The 17,970-nt window shown below is 36.1% G+C and overlaps 1 protein-coding gene and 1 non-coding gene across 10 annotated transcripts in view; both read right to left on the reverse strand.

The window, feature by feature from the left end:
• The window catches only part of SLIT2 (slit guidance ligand 2), a 374,128-nt gene that overhangs the window by 304,806 nt on the left and 51,352 nt on the right, over positions 1–17,970 (reverse strand). The window lies entirely within an intron of this gene.
• Positions 4,889–4,994, reverse strand: LOC131508178 (U6 spliceosomal RNA). Its single transcript, XR_009259890.1, has one exon. It is a non-coding gene; the product is annotated as a U6 spliceosomal RNA (small nuclear RNA).

Below are 17,970 nucleotides of genomic sequence, written 5' to 3' on the forward strand. Positions count from 1 at the left end.
TTTGTTTATTAAATCCACAGCCCTGAAGGCATACACTACTGCACTTTCAATACAGCTTCAATAAGAATTGCAGTGAAGTCCTCTCTAGTTTAGGTAAAACTTTAAATATCTACAAATCCCTAAGGAACATCTTAATTTAGCCATCCACCATCTATATTACTTAACCAAATGCAGGAAACCTTTTGTAAGTCCCCAAAGTGGAATCCAAACACTAAGTGGAAATGTGTTCTCAAAGTTAGTTTGAAAATATGTCATGGAATAAAATTACTCCTAGCTAATTTACCATTTCTCTTTCCTAAAGAAACATGTCAAGCTGCTAAGCAAAGCTCTGAAGGCTTTATGCAGGAAACATTCAATAGGTTCCCATGCTTGCGTTCAAAGTGCGCTATTATCCAAGTAGCCTGAACTGAGGAGGAAAAAAAAAAAAAAAATGACTCATGTACAGCTTTATTTGAGACATTTGCACTACAATGAACTAAGCAAAGCAACAGGTCACGTTAAAAAATATTCCAGAAAGCAACAGCAGCCGAAGCCCCTTCGAGGGGAATTTTGGATTGGAAAGCACTTTTGCTTCATCATTATTTTCTTCTTGTTTCCCGTGTTTGTATTTGAATGCTTGCACTTGAACATTAGTTTCACAATCACCTATTCTACATTTGGTATTGATGAAGTTCAACATATGCTCAGCAATTCACTGCTACTAAAATAAGAAATGCAAATTCAGCTAAGTGTGCTCCAAGTCTAACGTTAAGCTGGGCCCGAGTTCCTTTGTAGTTTTTGTAGAGTATTATCATTAGTAGAGAAGGGTTAATGGCAAAGGCCGATGATTGTTTAAAAATTCACATTACCAAAGTGGATTACATTGCATCTACTAAGGGGATCAACAATGTAAGCCTACACTAAGCCATTATTGCAGAAACAAAGCTTTCATTTTAAGCCTTTGGAAACAAGCATAAAATGGACAAAAGAAAAAATTCTTCTGATGTAAGAACAAGGCAAGCACTACATGCTTTTCATCCTTACTCAGATTAGAGCCATGATGAATACCCAAAAAAATGGACCATCTCCCCAAAGAACGAATCATTAAATTATAACATGTCCACATTTTGGAAAATGCTTCTTGTCTACAGCTAAAACTCCAACAGAAAATCCTTTACTTAAATGTCTTTCCGCTTTTGTTGAGAATCAGTCACAACGTGGAGATGTGCATTCTTTAGGACTGTATCACCATTTCTGTTCTTTATCTTCTAATGAGAAGGAGTTTGAAAAATACATTCCTGCCACCAGTGTCAGACTTTGCCCTCTGCAGCAGTAATTCATTACAAACAGTATCAGTATGTGGTAACTGAAGGGAAACCACCAGCTACTGGCAGCAACAGGGCCTGGCCGGAGGCTAAACGTATTTGACAAGTATTGTTTTCCACAACAAACTTGGAAGTATTGATATCCCATCTTGCAGATGTAGAAACCGAGGCTCAGAGAGGTTAAATGAACTCACTCTCCATCACCTACTAAAGAAACAATGATTCAAACTGAGGTCTGACTGAAACTACGCTCATGCCCCACCCCACCCCACTTCCCACAGTGCCTTCCAATGGCAGAAGAAGTCCTTTTAGGTCGAACATTATTTTATTTATTTATTTTTTTAATGTTTATTTATTTTGAGAGAGGAAGAGAGAAAGCGGAGGAGGGGCATAGAGAGAGGGAGACACAGAATTCTAAGCAGGCTCCAGGCTCCAAGCTGTCAGCACAGAGCCTGACGCTGGGCTTGAACTCACGAACCTTGTGATCATGACCTGAGCCGAAGTCAGACGCTCAACTGACTGAGCCACCCAGGCGCCCCAAGTTCAATCAACATTATTTTAATAAATTACCTGTACAATTCTACATGAAATTGAAGGCTCTCGGATAATTTTTTTTTTCTTTACAAATGTGAGCTCAACAATGAAGCACCTGCTCAATGTATGTAAATTAGATTTAACTATATGGTGTCATCACTGATATTGTATGATATGTGGAAAGAACCTCACAAATTAAAGCTTAAGGAGACAGTAAACTCTCCTATAATATGTCATGTATCTGTGGCAACTCTGATAATTTTAATTCTTCAGAAAATGAGAACTGGTAAGTAAAACAAACAGTAAACAACAAATAAATAAATAAATAACAAGGCCCCCAACAGTCAAAATGCTCCACACAATGTGTCTACTAAAGCCATGCATTTGACACAGAGGAGAAAACTGCAGATCCTCCTTTTGGGTTAATTAACAGTTATTTTAAACATGATTCAGCAAACCTGGGTTATCTATTTTCCTTGCTCAGAATAAACTAAAAACACTGAATTAGAAAAATAGGAAGAGTTCCTAGCAATAACAAAAACTGCAAGCCTTGCAGTTTTTATAAGACAAATATAAGACAACAAAGTTAACCAAAAATATTCACAAAAATTATGGTCACTAATGCATAGGTAAATTTAAAAAGTCATAGGCCTTGTTCTGGTGTTAGTAGATTTATTGTAAATATATATATAACAAGATAAATATAAACATAAAAATAACATTTTGTTATTTTAAATAATTGTATTAAATTATACTATAGGTATTTAAAAAATATATAATTTATATAAAAGAAAAATTCTAGAAACTACCTAAACTAATGTAATATTTTATGTGATATAAATCTATATATATTTTGATTACTATGTATTTCAAGATAAATATATAAGAATTAAAAACATAGTAAAAGCCAAACTTTCACAATGAGATGAATCTTGGAAATCAATGTTTTCTTCTGCTTAGAATTCTGGGTTTAAAGGATGAAAGTGGAAATTAGATGGAAGTTTTTTAGTAGATGACTCTCATCTAAGTGAGGCTTATTAAACTAGAATATGAAGCCTGAATGTGCTAGAACCCAACAAGGATAGTGCCTATGATGGCCGCCATTTTGATAGTATGCCTAAACTGTTCTCTGTATCTTACTGTTTTTTTATACACCTTCTGCTGATTCCTCAGCAAGATCACGCCCTTGCTTCAGCTCCTTCACTAACTTTGTTTTTAATGGTTAGGAATGAAGGGGTTTTGATATTTCTGTAAAAGTTGATAATAAGAATGTAATAAAACCTTAATCTATGCTGAAGAGAAAAAATTAAGTGAGAAGGAGTTGATGACATGTTTATAACCTGCAGAACTGTAAACTCCTTGTAGGCAAAAGATCCATGAATAAATCTTTGTTTCCCCCACAAGACTTAGCAAGCAATAAACCTTGGAATAACCAAGTGAATGAATGCATAAAGTTCATTATGCCTTGCCCAGCTCACACTTTTGGAGAGTAGGAGGAAGCCAGAGGGAGGTGACTTTATTATGGGCCTATTGCTGTCCTTGCTTGGCTCACTCCCACCAAGAAAATAAAACTCCAACCTAAGCAGGAAAATCATTTCTAGGCAAAAGTATCTTGCATTCAATAGCCCTCAAAGTATTATTTATAATATATATGTAAAACCATAAGCAATATATAACATACAATTATATATAATAATATAATATGTAATTATGACATATCATTCTATGATATATAATAATATACAGTAATACATTAATATCTAAGTATATATATATATAGCCATAAGTAATAAATAAAAATTATATATAGAATGAGATACATACATATATGTATTAGATATAGAACTATATAGATGAGAACTCTTAGATATAGAGTTCTCAATACAGTTCAATTAATGAATGTTTGAAACACTTAGTAAATACCTACTATAATGCAAAGCATTACAGGAGATTCTGTATTAATCTCCACACTGAAAAGGGATATACCAGTGAAAGCATAAATAAACCATTTCTAATAACTTGAAATTCTAATTTTTTTAATTTCTTTATTACATCATTGTACATAATTAACTATAACAACTCATAGAAATCAAAGAGGTTCAAGTGCTGTGACTTGCCATCTCCCACCAACAAGCCCTACCAACATCCCCCATATGAGGTAACAAATAGTAACACTTTATATACATTCTTCCCTTTCTCTATGTTCATAAAACATCTTAAAATTTGAAATAACCATACTAGAGAAACATTAATACAAAAATGTGGTCATAATAGGTCCATCACAAACCTACTTGTTTTATTCACTTCACAATATATCATAGATATCCATCTAGGTCAATGCTGATAGCTCTGATTCATCATTTTTAATATTGATATAGTGCTGCATACTTTGGGTTGACCATAATTTGCTGAACTTTTCCATTATTGATGAAAACTTATAATTTTTTCCAGTTTTTTGTCTCACAAACACTGATGAAGAATAGGCTTGAAGACATATTTCCTACACAAATGCATTGGTGTTGAAATGACCTTTTATTGAGTACACTATGTTCACTGCTTATCTTTTTGAATTAATTCACAAGATCTCTTTTTATATGAGAGATAAATAACTCTCATCCTGTGCTACATTTTCTTCTTTCCATTAGTTTATGGCAACATGCATATGGTGTGAACCAACAGAACAGACAGCCAAGGCTGCTGGAATGGCTTAAAATAAAAATTAGTTGGGTGCCTGGGTGTCTCAGTAGGTTAAGCATCCAACTTAGGGTCGGTCATGGTCTCATGGTTCATGAGTTCAAGCCCTGCATTGGACTCTGCACTGAGCGTGCAGAGCCTGCTTGGGATTCTCTCTCTCTCCTTCTCTCTCCACCCCTCCCCCACTCTCTCTCTCTCTCTCAAAATAAATAAACTTAAAAACAAACAGGCATTAGTGACACTAAAGGAAAGTTTGCAATATTCACTTTCTAAAATATTAAGTTCTACAATGAAAGGAGTCTTTGTTTTGTTAAACCATGTGTCCCAAGAATCTAGAACAGAACCTGGCAAATAGTAGGAACTCAGTATATATCTACTTATACATTTATTCCTTGCACAGGGGCCATGCTAATCTTCTCTGTATCGTTCCAATTTTAGTATATGTGCTGCTGAAGCGAGCACTACTTATACATTTATTCAATAAAATTTGTTGAATAAATGTTTGTGTGTGTATACACACACACACATATATACATATACATACATATACATACACATACATACATATATACATATGTATACATACATATATACGTGTGTGTATATATATACATACATATATATGTTGTATGTGTATATAAATACATGTATATATATATATATATATATATATATATATATATATATATATATGTTGACCCTTGAAGAACATTGGAGAGTCAGGGGTACCCATCCCTCACACGGTCAAAAATCCACATATAACTCTTGACTCCCCCAAAACTTAACTACTAATAGCCTACCTTGGCCAGAAGCCTTAGCAATAACATAGACAGTTGATTAACACATATTGTATGTTGTATGTATTATATGCTGTAGTCTCAGAATAAAGTGGAGAAGAAAAAATGTTACTAAGAAAACCATAAGGGAGAGAAAATACATTTCCAGCACTGTACTCATCAAGAAAAATCCACACAGAGTTGGGGCCCACATAGTTCAAACCCCTCCTGTTCAAAGGTCAACTGTATATTAACCTCTAAAACTGTAAAATATTTGTTTTCCAACTGGGAAGGAAGGTTGTTGTACTTGGCCATCACTTAGTGTGTCTAATTTTTACCACATCTTAACATCTCATTTAATCCTGAGAGGCAGATATTCTTATTTCCGTTTTACAGATGAGAAAATCAAGACTCAGAAAGTTGTCCAAGACAATACAGACAATAAATAAGAGACCTGAGATGTAAATCTGGGTTTTTCTGACACCAGAGACAGATACTTTCCACTATGTCATCCTGCCTATCAGTATGAATATCTGACCTGGGGCTGGCAGAAATGTGCTTACCATGTAATTTTCAACTTCACTTGCCCTGGGACTGAGAAATAATCTAAGATTTATGAACCAAGAACAGCATTCTATTTGTAGTCGTAATACATAAAATATTTGCTTTTGTGACCCTAAAAGTAGTTATAAACACACGGGCTCTAAGACACTTAAGCAGTGAAATGGAGAAATTTAAAAAGAAAAAAAAATAAGAGGCAGAAAGCAATCAGAAGTCTGCCTTCTACAAAAAGCCAAATATCATCCCAAGAGACTACAGGAGAATGTAATTATCTAAATCAATGTATTTTAGGAACAAAATCCTGCAACTAGTCCAGAAATACTATCCCAATCATAGAGCTAAAAAATCTCTTAATCATGTCAAATTGTAACACAATCGTGCATAGATTGTCAAATATACGTTTTTAAGAGTTAAAGGCATAAAAGCATTTCAGGCTACAGAATAAATTTACAAATAACTTGAAATAAGAAGGATATAAAAAGTTTATTACCCAAGTTTGTATGTGTATGTGTGTGTATATGTAAATTAAATCTGAATTCTTTACAGAAACGATTGAAAAATATGTGTATTGTATATATGTATATACCCATATAAGATATATATGTAATAATATATATATTGTGTGTATATACATATATATACATACACACACACAAACACACACATATAAAATCTCCAAACTGTTAAGTGGCATAATTTAATACTTTCTATTGAATAAAATTTGATTATCATTAATTGCACTATTTTCTTTAACTCAAGAATGTTCTTATTCATGCAGTGGAATCATTAAGTTTTTTCTTCTCATTTTCTTTCTTTTCTTAAAAAAAAATTTTAACACTTATTTTCAAGAGACAGAGTGCGAGCGGGGGAGGGGCAGAGAGAGAGGGAGATACAGAGCCTGAAGCAGCCTCCAGGCTCTCAGCTGTCAGCGCAGAGCCCGATGGGACATGGGGGGTTGACACTGGGTTCATGACCTGAGCTTAAGTCAGATGCGTAACCGACTGAGCTACCCAGGCGCTCCCTTCTCATTTTCTTAAATGCTATTTCTCGTAACAAGGGCCAGGGATTATTCGTATCGGCCATCACAAGTTAACCTATCCGTTTATAGTTTAGGAGATATGGTAAAACATTTCCACAGGCAAAACCACTGAATTATTATTATTATTTTTTTTACAGTCAGACTCTGCCCCCTCTGTTTAGGTCAAAATACAACTCTCTCAAGTAGGAGCAAACAAAGACACAAGAAATGAACTATTAGCAAAAACACCAATGTTTATCATGTTTGGGGGCTGGTGGATACAATTGCTGCTAAAAGGCAATATTGACATGGAGTCATTTGACGACCACCATTAAGTGAAAATCCCTTCTACCCAGAAGCCACATAGTTGCTGTGGCAATCCAAAACCTTTGGCCTTGTTCTTTGGTTAGGGTTAGAGTTCTTTTCTTTTTTTGTCAATCTTCTGCGTAAGAGAACATTCTTAGAAAAAAAGAAAGCTTGGATTAAAGGTTAGTGTTAACAAAATACATTTTAAATAGCTGAACAGTAACAATCCCTGTGTTAAAAATTCAGCATCAAAACTCATAATCAATTTCTTATAGACAGAACCCCATGAAGATTACCACCAGAATAGCTATCCAAACCAAGAAAACCTGTTATGAATTTGTCATTTGAAGAGAGATGAAAATATTAATTGTAAGTTCTACTCTAAGTAATACCTTTTCCCCTTAATATGTATTTTAACTTTATCTAAAACTGCAACATATAATTTCTATAAGATTCTATGACTGGAAATTACTCATGAAAATGTCTGGCAAATGTTAATGAAGATGATAATCTAAAATAGTTTATATTTCTCGGACAGGCAAGCATTTCTATTTTCAAAGGATATAATACACATCCACAAAATGTTTATAACTTCTCAATGTAAAGTTATGAAGTATATTTGAGGCAAATAAAACAAATTTACCATTTGTTAAATATGGAACTCATGATATAATCATGAAAAGAAATGCCTATCTAGTAATATAAAATAAGTTATTTCTCATATTCATTCTTTTATCACAATGACATTCATTGAATTTTTATGAAATAGTGTCAATTTAATAAACCACAGACATGAGTAAAACTGTAACATTCTTTCCCAGAAGATGCTTCTAGGAGTTTTAGGAATATTTTTATAGAAGTACTTTGTTTCTCTTTGTGCTTCTCTCTTTGTGCTTTTAACAAATGTTCACAACAATGAGACACATTTATTTTACAGATTACAAGAATTTAAATAGAGTCAAATTTGCCATTTCTAAAATTCAGTTGTGATGGGACATATCAAGCATTGCTTCTCTGAGCCTTCTTTTTTTTGTGACAGAAAGCTGCCTCAGAGAAGAAGACAGTTTTCCAGCGTCTCACCTCTGGCCCAGCCATCCCAGAACTGCCCCCCTCCTCTGCCATCCTTCCTCCAACTTTCTGGCCCAGATTTTCCATACAGCAAACTGTGTGTAGGGGGGAGTGGGGAGAGAGGACAGGAGGGCAAGAAACAAAGTCCCCAAGATATTCTGAGAAAGAGGAAATTATAAAATCCTTAGTATTTCACTAAAGAATAATTCAAAGTCACACTATCATATATGCATGAAAGTTTTAGATTATTATTATTAAACTCTTCTTGGTTCACATTAAAATGCCTAAATAAGTGAGTAACCTAAATTTTCCATACTGTAACTTAAAACCAGACACTTAACACAGTTTAGTGGAAACTTAATATCTGATCCTCTAAGAAAGAGTTTCATTTTCTTTAAAATAACACTCTGAGAAACTGTTCTGAAAATACAAACTTCTCATGTTGCACACCTCAACTGTCATGGTCATAAAATGAGACTAAATTCTTTAGCTAATCTTATTCGTGAAATATTTCATGTGCTTTTAGAAAATACCACATTGTGGCTAAACACCATTATTCCATTATGCCTGAAAATAACCAGTGGCTTACAGCAGTAAACAATTCAAATTGCATTCCTTGTATTAGAAAGCTAAAGTCATACAGAAATAGAACTGATATTGAAAGCCCTGAGAAACTCAATATGTTTTTATCTGAACACCAATTCGAATAAATTACTGGATACACATTTATAGTGACTTACCAGAGTATATTTCAAACAAACAAAAAAAAAACATTAATTTTGCAAGCAATCAAGCCTCAATATTCAGTATAATTTACTAAATATTCTATAAAGAACAGTCCATTCTCAATTATAATCGTAAAACACAATAAAAACCTTTCAACCAAACTAGTACAATTCACTGCCCATACAGTTTGTGATACAGGTTTGTGAAAAACAATCTATAAAAATTTTAAAAACTTATAAGTAAATTTTCATACCAGCTTGTATTTAGAATACAGTAGATAGAATATCTATCTACAATGCACCAAATCCTATACTAATATTATTACCTCATTTTTAATTAATAACACTACCATCTAAATACAATGGAAAGATATTCAACATTATTTCATCACACTTTCAAAAAGTTGTTATAAATATTTACTTGTAAACATAGTATCTGAGGGATAATCTTGTTATAACAGCGTGGTTTGAAAATGGAATGTAGAATTTGAAGTTCAGAGCTGTCTTCTAATTTCCTAACTTTTCCTAAACATTCACTTTTTGTCAAATTATTTTAGTATTTTGATGTATTCCCAATAGTTTATTTTTGCTTTTGTTGCCCTTGTCTCAGGAAACATATCTAGTAAGAGGTTGTTGCTACGGCTAATGTCAAAGAGGTTACTGCCTGTGTTCTCCTCTAGGATTTTAATGGTTTCCTGTCTCACATGAAGGGCTTTAATACATTTTGAATTTGTTTTTGTGTATAGTGTAAGAAAGTGGTCTAGTTACAATCTTTTGCATGTTGCTCTCCAGTTTTCCCAACACCATTTTTTGAAGAGACTGTCTTTTTTCCATTGGGTATTCTTTCCTGCTTTGTCGACGATTAACTGACCGTCTAGTTGTGGGTTCATTTCTGGGTTTCCTATTATGTTCCATTGATCTGTATGTCTCTTTGGGCCAGTACCATACTGTTTTGGTCGCCACAGCTTTGTAATATAACTTGAAGTCCAGAATTGCAATGCCTTCAGTTTTGCTTTCTTTTTCAAAAAAGGTTGTTTTGCCTATTCAGGGTCTTTTGCAGTATACAGATATACAGATATATATAAAATACTACTCACCCATAAAAAAGAATGAAATATTGTCATTTACAATGACGTGAATGGGGCTAGAGGGTACTGTGCTAACCAAAATGAGTCAGTCAGAGAAAGAAAAATACCATACGATTTTACTCATATGTGGAATTTAAGAAACAAAAGAAACAAGCATAGGGGGAAAAAGGGAGAGGCAAATCAAGAGAATATATATATTCTATATATTCAAACTATAGAGAATAAATCACTGGTTACCAGAGGGAAGGTTGGGGGGAATGGGTTAAATAGGAAATGGAGATTGAGGAGGGTGCTCGTGGCGATAAGCAATGGGTGTTAAATGGAAGTGCTGAATCACTACATTGTACACCTGAAACTATTATTACACTCCGTGTTAACTAACTGGAATTTAAATAAAAACTAAAGAATTATCTTAGTATAAAACACTGGGTTCAGTTCACAGGGATTTTATTGTGATAGTTTCTGAAAATACAAATAATGAACATTTCCCCTTCTTTTGAAATTTGTAAGTGGAAACTGACTCGAAAATTCAGTTACAGAATGAGGCCAAGTAGCATGAAAGAACTTTCAGGATAGTTACATGGGTTTGGGACACAGTGCTCTGCAGCAACTGGGGCAAATTCATTGATGGAAAGCATCTCTCGAGCAAGCAAGACCCTTTGCAACCAGTGCAATAATCCAAGGCAATAGTAAATAGGACAGTAAAGTAGAAGAAAATTTACAATAAGGAGTCAAACTGTCAGGGATGAAAGTTTATTGGGTGGGGGACACAGAGAAAAGTATGAGTCTGACACCCAGATTCGTGTCCTCGGCAACTTTGAGAATGAATGTCTGAGAGACTGCAGAAGAAAATAACAGAAAACTGAGCAAATTCGTGATGGGGGTAAAGGAGGAAATGGTCAGCACAGAGAAAGAGAGAGGCAGGTTTTTTTGTGCTGGTTCATTTTGAGTTGCTAAGCTTTCATCCAAATTTGTGTGACATTTGCACGTATGAATCTGAAGTTCTGGGATGCAGATTTATGTTTTAGCATTCTCAGTTGGTGGCAGTCGTTTAAAACTTGAAAAACTGGTGAGCTTCTCCAGAAAGCACGGATAGAATGGCAGTAAAAAGAGAGAAAGAAGAAAATCTGAGAAAATACTGACGCATGAAGGGGAACATGAGGATGAAATCATGTCCAGTGTAGCAGATAAAGACTAACTCTGGACCACTGGGTTCGGTAAGTGGAGACCAGGAAGATTACCAATGATTTTAGTATAGCAGGGGCGATAGTGATGTAGGAAAGGGCAGAACTTTCTCACAGTGGATTAAAAAAATTAATGAGAAATGAAAAAAAGCCAATATAGTAAATAAGTAATTACACCAAGATATCTGACTGTAGAAAGGTTGTAACAAACAGAAAAAAAACCTTTAAAAAAAAAGGATATTTTATTTATTGCTTCCTTTTTCTTTCCCTAAGGAGTAAAGAATCTTGACCACACTCATGGGCAGAAGAGAAAAGGTCACAAAAAGTAGTAAGTTAAAAGTAAAGGGGAAATAGAAAGAATTGGTGACAAAGGACCCAGAGGGCATCAAGAAAAAAACAGCTTAGTTATAAACAGAAAGCGGGTACACTGTTTTATTCAGAGACAGAAAGTAGAGATGTCAGTGTGTGGAGAAGTCTCTAGCCTAGGGAATTCTTACGTGAACACTGGCACACTTTAACTGGTATCTTATTTGAGAACTTGCACTTGTTTGTGGAATACGTAAGAATAACTTCACTGTAATAAGAGTGTTTGTTCTTTTAACTTAAAAACACTTCAAATAGGACTTCTGTCAAATATTATTTCAGTTATAGGCACCATACTATTGATAATCGTCCATACTTGAAAGCCAAGGAAACTGGTCTATAAGCCAGAAAAATCGCATTAGTTATAATTTTGAATTAGCAATGGTAATAACGGATAATAATGTTGACTCTGTTGTTAGAAGCCCAAAATATCTTAGGAATGGTACAAAATTAGACTTATTCTCAAAACTATCCAAAATAAGACTCATGAAGAATGACAAAATCATTTTTATTTCACGCTAGTAAATGCAAGAAAATGAAAAGCATGTGAACTTTCTTGTTCTTACAGTATCAGAATTTCACTAAATTATGCAAAAAGAAATATATATATTTATGCACGCATGTATGTATGTATATAATTAGCACTTTGAAACTACTTCATATATCAATATAAAAAACATACAGTCTTAGAAATTTAAGAATGCTTTACCAATACTTCTACAAGTATACTGATACGCAGAAAGGTGAAGCTTGTAACAGAGGCCCATGTTTACTAAAACCACTGTCCATCTACTGGATACTGCATCTATCTGTTCTCCAGTCCCCACCATGAGTCTTGAGGGAGTTAAGATCCCCATTTTATAGAGGCAGTGACTGAAAGTCAAAGAAATTGGGTTCCCAGTCAAGATCACATACAGAGCTAAAAAAAGACTTAGGAGGTACCTGGGGGACTCAGTGGGTTGAGCATCTGACTCTTGATTTCGGCACAGCTTATGATCCCAGGGTCGTGGGATCGAACCCCACATGGGGCTCTGCACTGAGCATGGAGCCTGCTTAAGATTCTCTCTCTCTTTCTCTTTCTCTCTCTCTCTCTCTCTCTCTCTCTCTCCCACTGCCCCTCTTCCCAGCTTGTGCACGCACGCATGCGCGCTCTCTCTCTCTCTCTCTCTAAAATAAACATTAAAAAATAATAAAAATTAAAAATGTCAGAGTTGGAATTCAGGGTTTCTATTTGGCTTCAGAGCCCATGCTTTCTTTGCCACATGCTTCCTCTCGTGTATTTCATGGCTGACCTACAGATTGAGTAGAAACCACCACTTTGATATGTAAGCCACAGACTAAGAACCTCTGCACTGAGAAGGGACACAGTTGGTTATCTATGGGCCCCTTGGAGTGCAGGTCACCTTCCACTCTCTTCTCACCACTTCCAAAACCATGAAGCCCACGAACTGATATAGTCAGGCCGTGCTCTCCAGTGTCTTGACCTTAGACGCATTCCTCTGCCCGAGGAGCCTTTCTTCCTTCTCCACCTGGCGAACTGCTAATCATCCAAAGCCCCATCACCTCCCACATCTGACCTCCAACTCTGTGCGAGACTCATCCCTCACCTGGCAGAGCTAATGGTCCCCTTGCCGCGTACCCACAGGGCACACTGCAAGCACTTATCACTCAGAATCATAATAATTACTTTAATCTCTCCCCTGCTGGAGTGTGAGCCTTTCCATGACAGGGACAGTATTTTATTCAATGTAGAATCAATAGTGCATAAAGCAGTGTGTGGCACATAGTAGATAATAAATAACTGTCTGCTGTGTAGTGAAAACACTGCAGGCTTAGGAGGCAGTTGGGGGGAGAGGTGGGTGGGTCTGAAATGCCACTTCTGTCTCACACCATCTGTGTGATCTTGGACAAGCTACTGCCTGTGAGCTTCATATCCCCATCTGTATGGACATAATATTACCTATCTTAAAGAGTTGCTATAAGGACTTAAAGAGAACTGACTCAGAAAATTGGAGTCCCTGATATGTAATTAAGTACTTAATAAATACTTGCTTACTGTCCTTTCCCCCTCCACCTTCCTGAATGCCTAAATGAACAACAGGTGAGCATGTATTTACTGACTGAACACATCAGGCCAAGTGCATTTACTGACTGAACAAATCTTACTCAAATGTATAAGAAGATTGCAAAACTATAGTAGGTGCTCTGTGTGTGTGTCAGAAAAGTGAATATCTGCACTCAGAGAACTGACAGTCCTATGAGGAAAATACAAATTTTAGTCAAATGATGATTTCTTAAAAATAAGGTAGAGAAATGAGTACTATAAGCTGAGTGCATGGACCCAGTGGAGGACCCAGTGGATGGGAGCAGTTACTTTGGTTGGGGGGAAAAGCAGAAGTGGTCACCAAACATCTGGAATCTGAAATAAGTTTTGAAAAAGTGACTATAAGTTGGAATCATGGATACACAAGAGAGGAAATCCTCGGAGAAAGGTTCAGCAGGAGAAAAGGCATAGAGGGAGGAGAGCAAAGGATTTCTCTGGGAACAGACACTGGTTTGGGATGACTTGCCAAAGCACAAGAAGCCAGAGAAGGTGGACAGGGACAAAGATGAACTGCAGAGAAAAGAAACCTGCACATGTACTGAAAAATTAAACACTCAATTCATTATCTGATGACTAATGCTCATGCTTCCTGTTTGGAGCCCCCTCTACTCCACATACCAGGATATTCAAACAAAGTTACACACAAGAGGAAAAGGGAATTAAAAAGCAAATTAACAAGATATTACATACTGTGCAAGGAAGCCAGTTCTGTTTACTGATTTAGTTGAGAAAAGAGCAAAGGCTATTCTTCTAAATGGGTGAGTTTCTTTTACTGTTAACATTGCTGTTGCATGACTATTCATCCCTGGCTTGTGAGAACAAGAAAATAAAAATAATGACTCTGATCAAAGAGAGTCTTTTTGCATAGGAAGTAAAGTAAAAATAAAACAAAAATGCATCCTGCGAGATGCCAATGTCTTTCTGCACTGACCAGTCCTGTCCCTATTTCACACTCAAAATGTTCTACTGCCCCCTGCTGCTTTAAGTTTCTGAAGTTCAAAAAAAAAAAAAAAAAAAACAAAAACAAAAAAAAAAAAACCCAAAAAAACCCCAAAATCAAAAAAACAAAAAGAAGTTCTCATTTTCTACTGATCTAACTGATTCCACTATTTTACTTTCTCCCACCCACCCCCTTTTTTTGCCATGATGACTAAGATTTGGGAGGGGGGGGGCTTTGTTCTTGGCAAAATGAAATTTTAATAGTGATCAGTGTGTAAGAATTATGTAAAATTTGGTAGGAGGAAATTATAGCTTTGCTAGCACATGAAAGTAATCCTCTGTGGACATAACAACTTATTTGTGACTCATCAATTGTACATTTTCATCAGGGAGTACTGACCAATCCCCAAACACACCATTTGCCACTCATTTAAATGGAGCCTCAAACTTTCTAGCCAAACTATATAATCTGCGTGCATGATTCGGCTCCCCATACATGGTATTGTGTATATGTTAGATTAAAAGAAATATAATATAAAGGATAAGCCTGGCTTTTCCTCTTTTACTGAAGTTTGTTCATTAATTTCAGTTTCTTAACATGTGATATAGAACTTCAGTCTTTTTTTCCTTGTGTTGGGATCTAGCTAATTTCAATTTCACAAATATTTATCTTTCTCTCTGGGCTCTGTGTGTTTGTGTGTGGTTTGTTTACACTTCCAGTTACTATACAGTATGTAAGGTCACAAGGATCTATATGATAACCAGAAACAAAAATAAAAAAGGACATCTGGAAAGTTCTCCGTCTAACGTGATCAAATGGCACACCATTATCCTAAGTCTGGCTTTCTTCTAATGCTGCCTCCAGCCAACAGTTTTAAGTGCCTGCAGTGTGCTGAAATGCAGTAAAAATATTTATTCTTTTCAATTAGGTCAGGTGTGCTAGCAAGGGGACTATACCTCTTGTATTTCTGTTCATAGCTAAATGAAGGTATTATAATCCTTTTTGATTCCTCTTTGAGTTACACATTGCTACATAACAAAGCATCCCCAAGGTTAGGGACTTAAAATGACAAGCAGTCATTATCTCTTTAAATTCTGTGGTTTGAGCAGACAGCTTCTCTGCTTCATATGGAGTAGCCAGGGTGCTGGGATGGCTGGAATTTGCAGAATGGCTTGACAGGGCATTGGCTAGGAGTGAGATTAGGGGTGCTGGCTGGGGATCTGGGTTTTTCTCCACGCATCCCTGGGTTTTTTCTCTACATCTCTTCTCTGGTTTCCTCCTGGCACGGAAGGTGCTCTCCCAAGGTGCCCTCTAACCTCAAGCCTTCCAAGAGGACAGTCCGCAAAATGAAAGTGTTTATTATCAAGCCTCTGTTTGCACCTCACTTGCAAATGTCTCATTAACCAATGCCAGTCACAGGGCTAAGCTCAGATTCAACCAAAGGGACTACACGTGGCCATGAATACTGGGAGGGGTGTCTCACAGTGGCCAATATCACAGTCTGACACAACTTCTCTCCTTCCCTCACCAACGAGTACCTTTGAGTCATCCTTTGTAGGATGTAAATCCCTGTTTCAGTCTGCAGTTCTTTTTCCTATTTTCTTTCTTTTCATCTTTTTTTTTCTTTTTTGTTAAAATCTAGCTGGGCTTTTAATTAAGGATTGGGGGAAGAATAGTGGCATTCATTCAATGAATAAACATACGTCGAGTAGTAGTGAGGAATGCACCGTAGTAAGAAACTGTGCAACACGAGACTGAACAAGACCTTTCCTCTACCCTCACAGCTAAATCCCTACAGGGGAGACTAACAGATGCCCCGAGTCCCTCAAATCTGCCCTCCTAACTATCATTTTTCTAGTTTCCAGATTTCAACATGTCACAACCCTGCTTAACATTTTCCATGTTTTCCCCAGCCTCGTGGAGGAGACAAAAAACACCGTAGCACCTCCTGGAAGGTCCCTCAAACTACCCTTTCTAGGTTCATCTCCTACCACTTGTCCTCAATGTGCCTCTTAACTCCCATTTATAGGTCCATGTCTTTTTTCCTGTCATTGCCTCTAGCTGGAATGCTCTTCCCCAGTCCTCAGCTCTAAGAACATGTAATTTTCCTCTTCAGATCCACACTTAAGTGATTTTCCATAAGATCTCCACTAAGAAAGGACAAGTCACACACATATGCCTACATAGACGGTGAACATATCCCTTAGTATCGATGCTGTTCCATATCTCTAATTTAGCATCCATGCTGATCCATGTTGTTTGTATGTCTGTCCTTTCAAGGGACTGTAGACTCCTTGAGGAAACCATGTTCACAGTTAGACAACTTGGCATTTTCTACGAATACAGCTTGATATGTAGGAGGAAAGAAAAAAGAGGATCTTGTGATTTCTTTCATTTCTATGAAATGTACTCTATTTTCTTCACTGTATTCAAAATAAAAATATCACAGTTGTAATTACATATCAAATTTGAGACGTCAGAGCTTCTCCAGGATGAAATGTGCTCTAATGAGAAATGGAGGCCAATAAAGAAATTCCTGTTCAGTGCAGATCTATCAATTAATCAATCAAATGGAAATATAAAAAGCCACTACACCTGTTTCAATACCTTATACTAAGCAACATGGCTGACTTCTAAGGGTACTGATAAGATTAGGGTATGCTCTCTAAATCTGCCACTGAACACCTCTGAATCAAATTCTACATCTTTATTAATAGAACCTAAACAGTGAATCTATATTAAAGGTCTTACACAATATAAAACTAAAATATCCCATATAACACTAGCTTCATTTTAAATTCATCATGAGGATATATCAGTTGACGTTTTCAAATGTATATTTGAATTGATAAACTATGTCTCATATTAACCTTTAATTGTAATGTAAGATTTCAATAAGTGAACAGACTTTTAACATAGTCATATGGATGATGACAGGATGTGAATTTGTATCTAGCAAGTGCCATATCACATGTAATCGGATACAAACAATTGTGTAAATCTATAAGCCAGTGAATTCATGGTAAGGTAACAGAACTTACTAGATGATAAATATTGGCTTTAAAAACACCAGACCATCTTGGGTCAGGCACCAGTTAACATTCCAGCTTATTCCCCAATCCCTTGCTCTTCTCCCTGGTCCCTCACCACATCCGATTGTACATGTCATTTCTGGTAGTGGATGTTACGCCCCCACCTTCACTTCCTTCTACAAATATGACTCCTTTTTCATGACCCACCTCAAGCATCATCTCCTCCATATGGCCCTCCTGAACCCTTTATCAGTATGTGGAAGCTCTCCCATC

Source organism: Neofelis nebulosa, chromosome 3, assembly GCF_028018385.1.
Source record: "Neofelis nebulosa isolate mNeoNeb1 chromosome 3, mNeoNeb1.pri, whole genome shotgun sequence".
Lineage (NCBI taxonomy): Eukaryota > Metazoa > Chordata > Mammalia > Carnivora > Felidae > Neofelis > Neofelis nebulosa.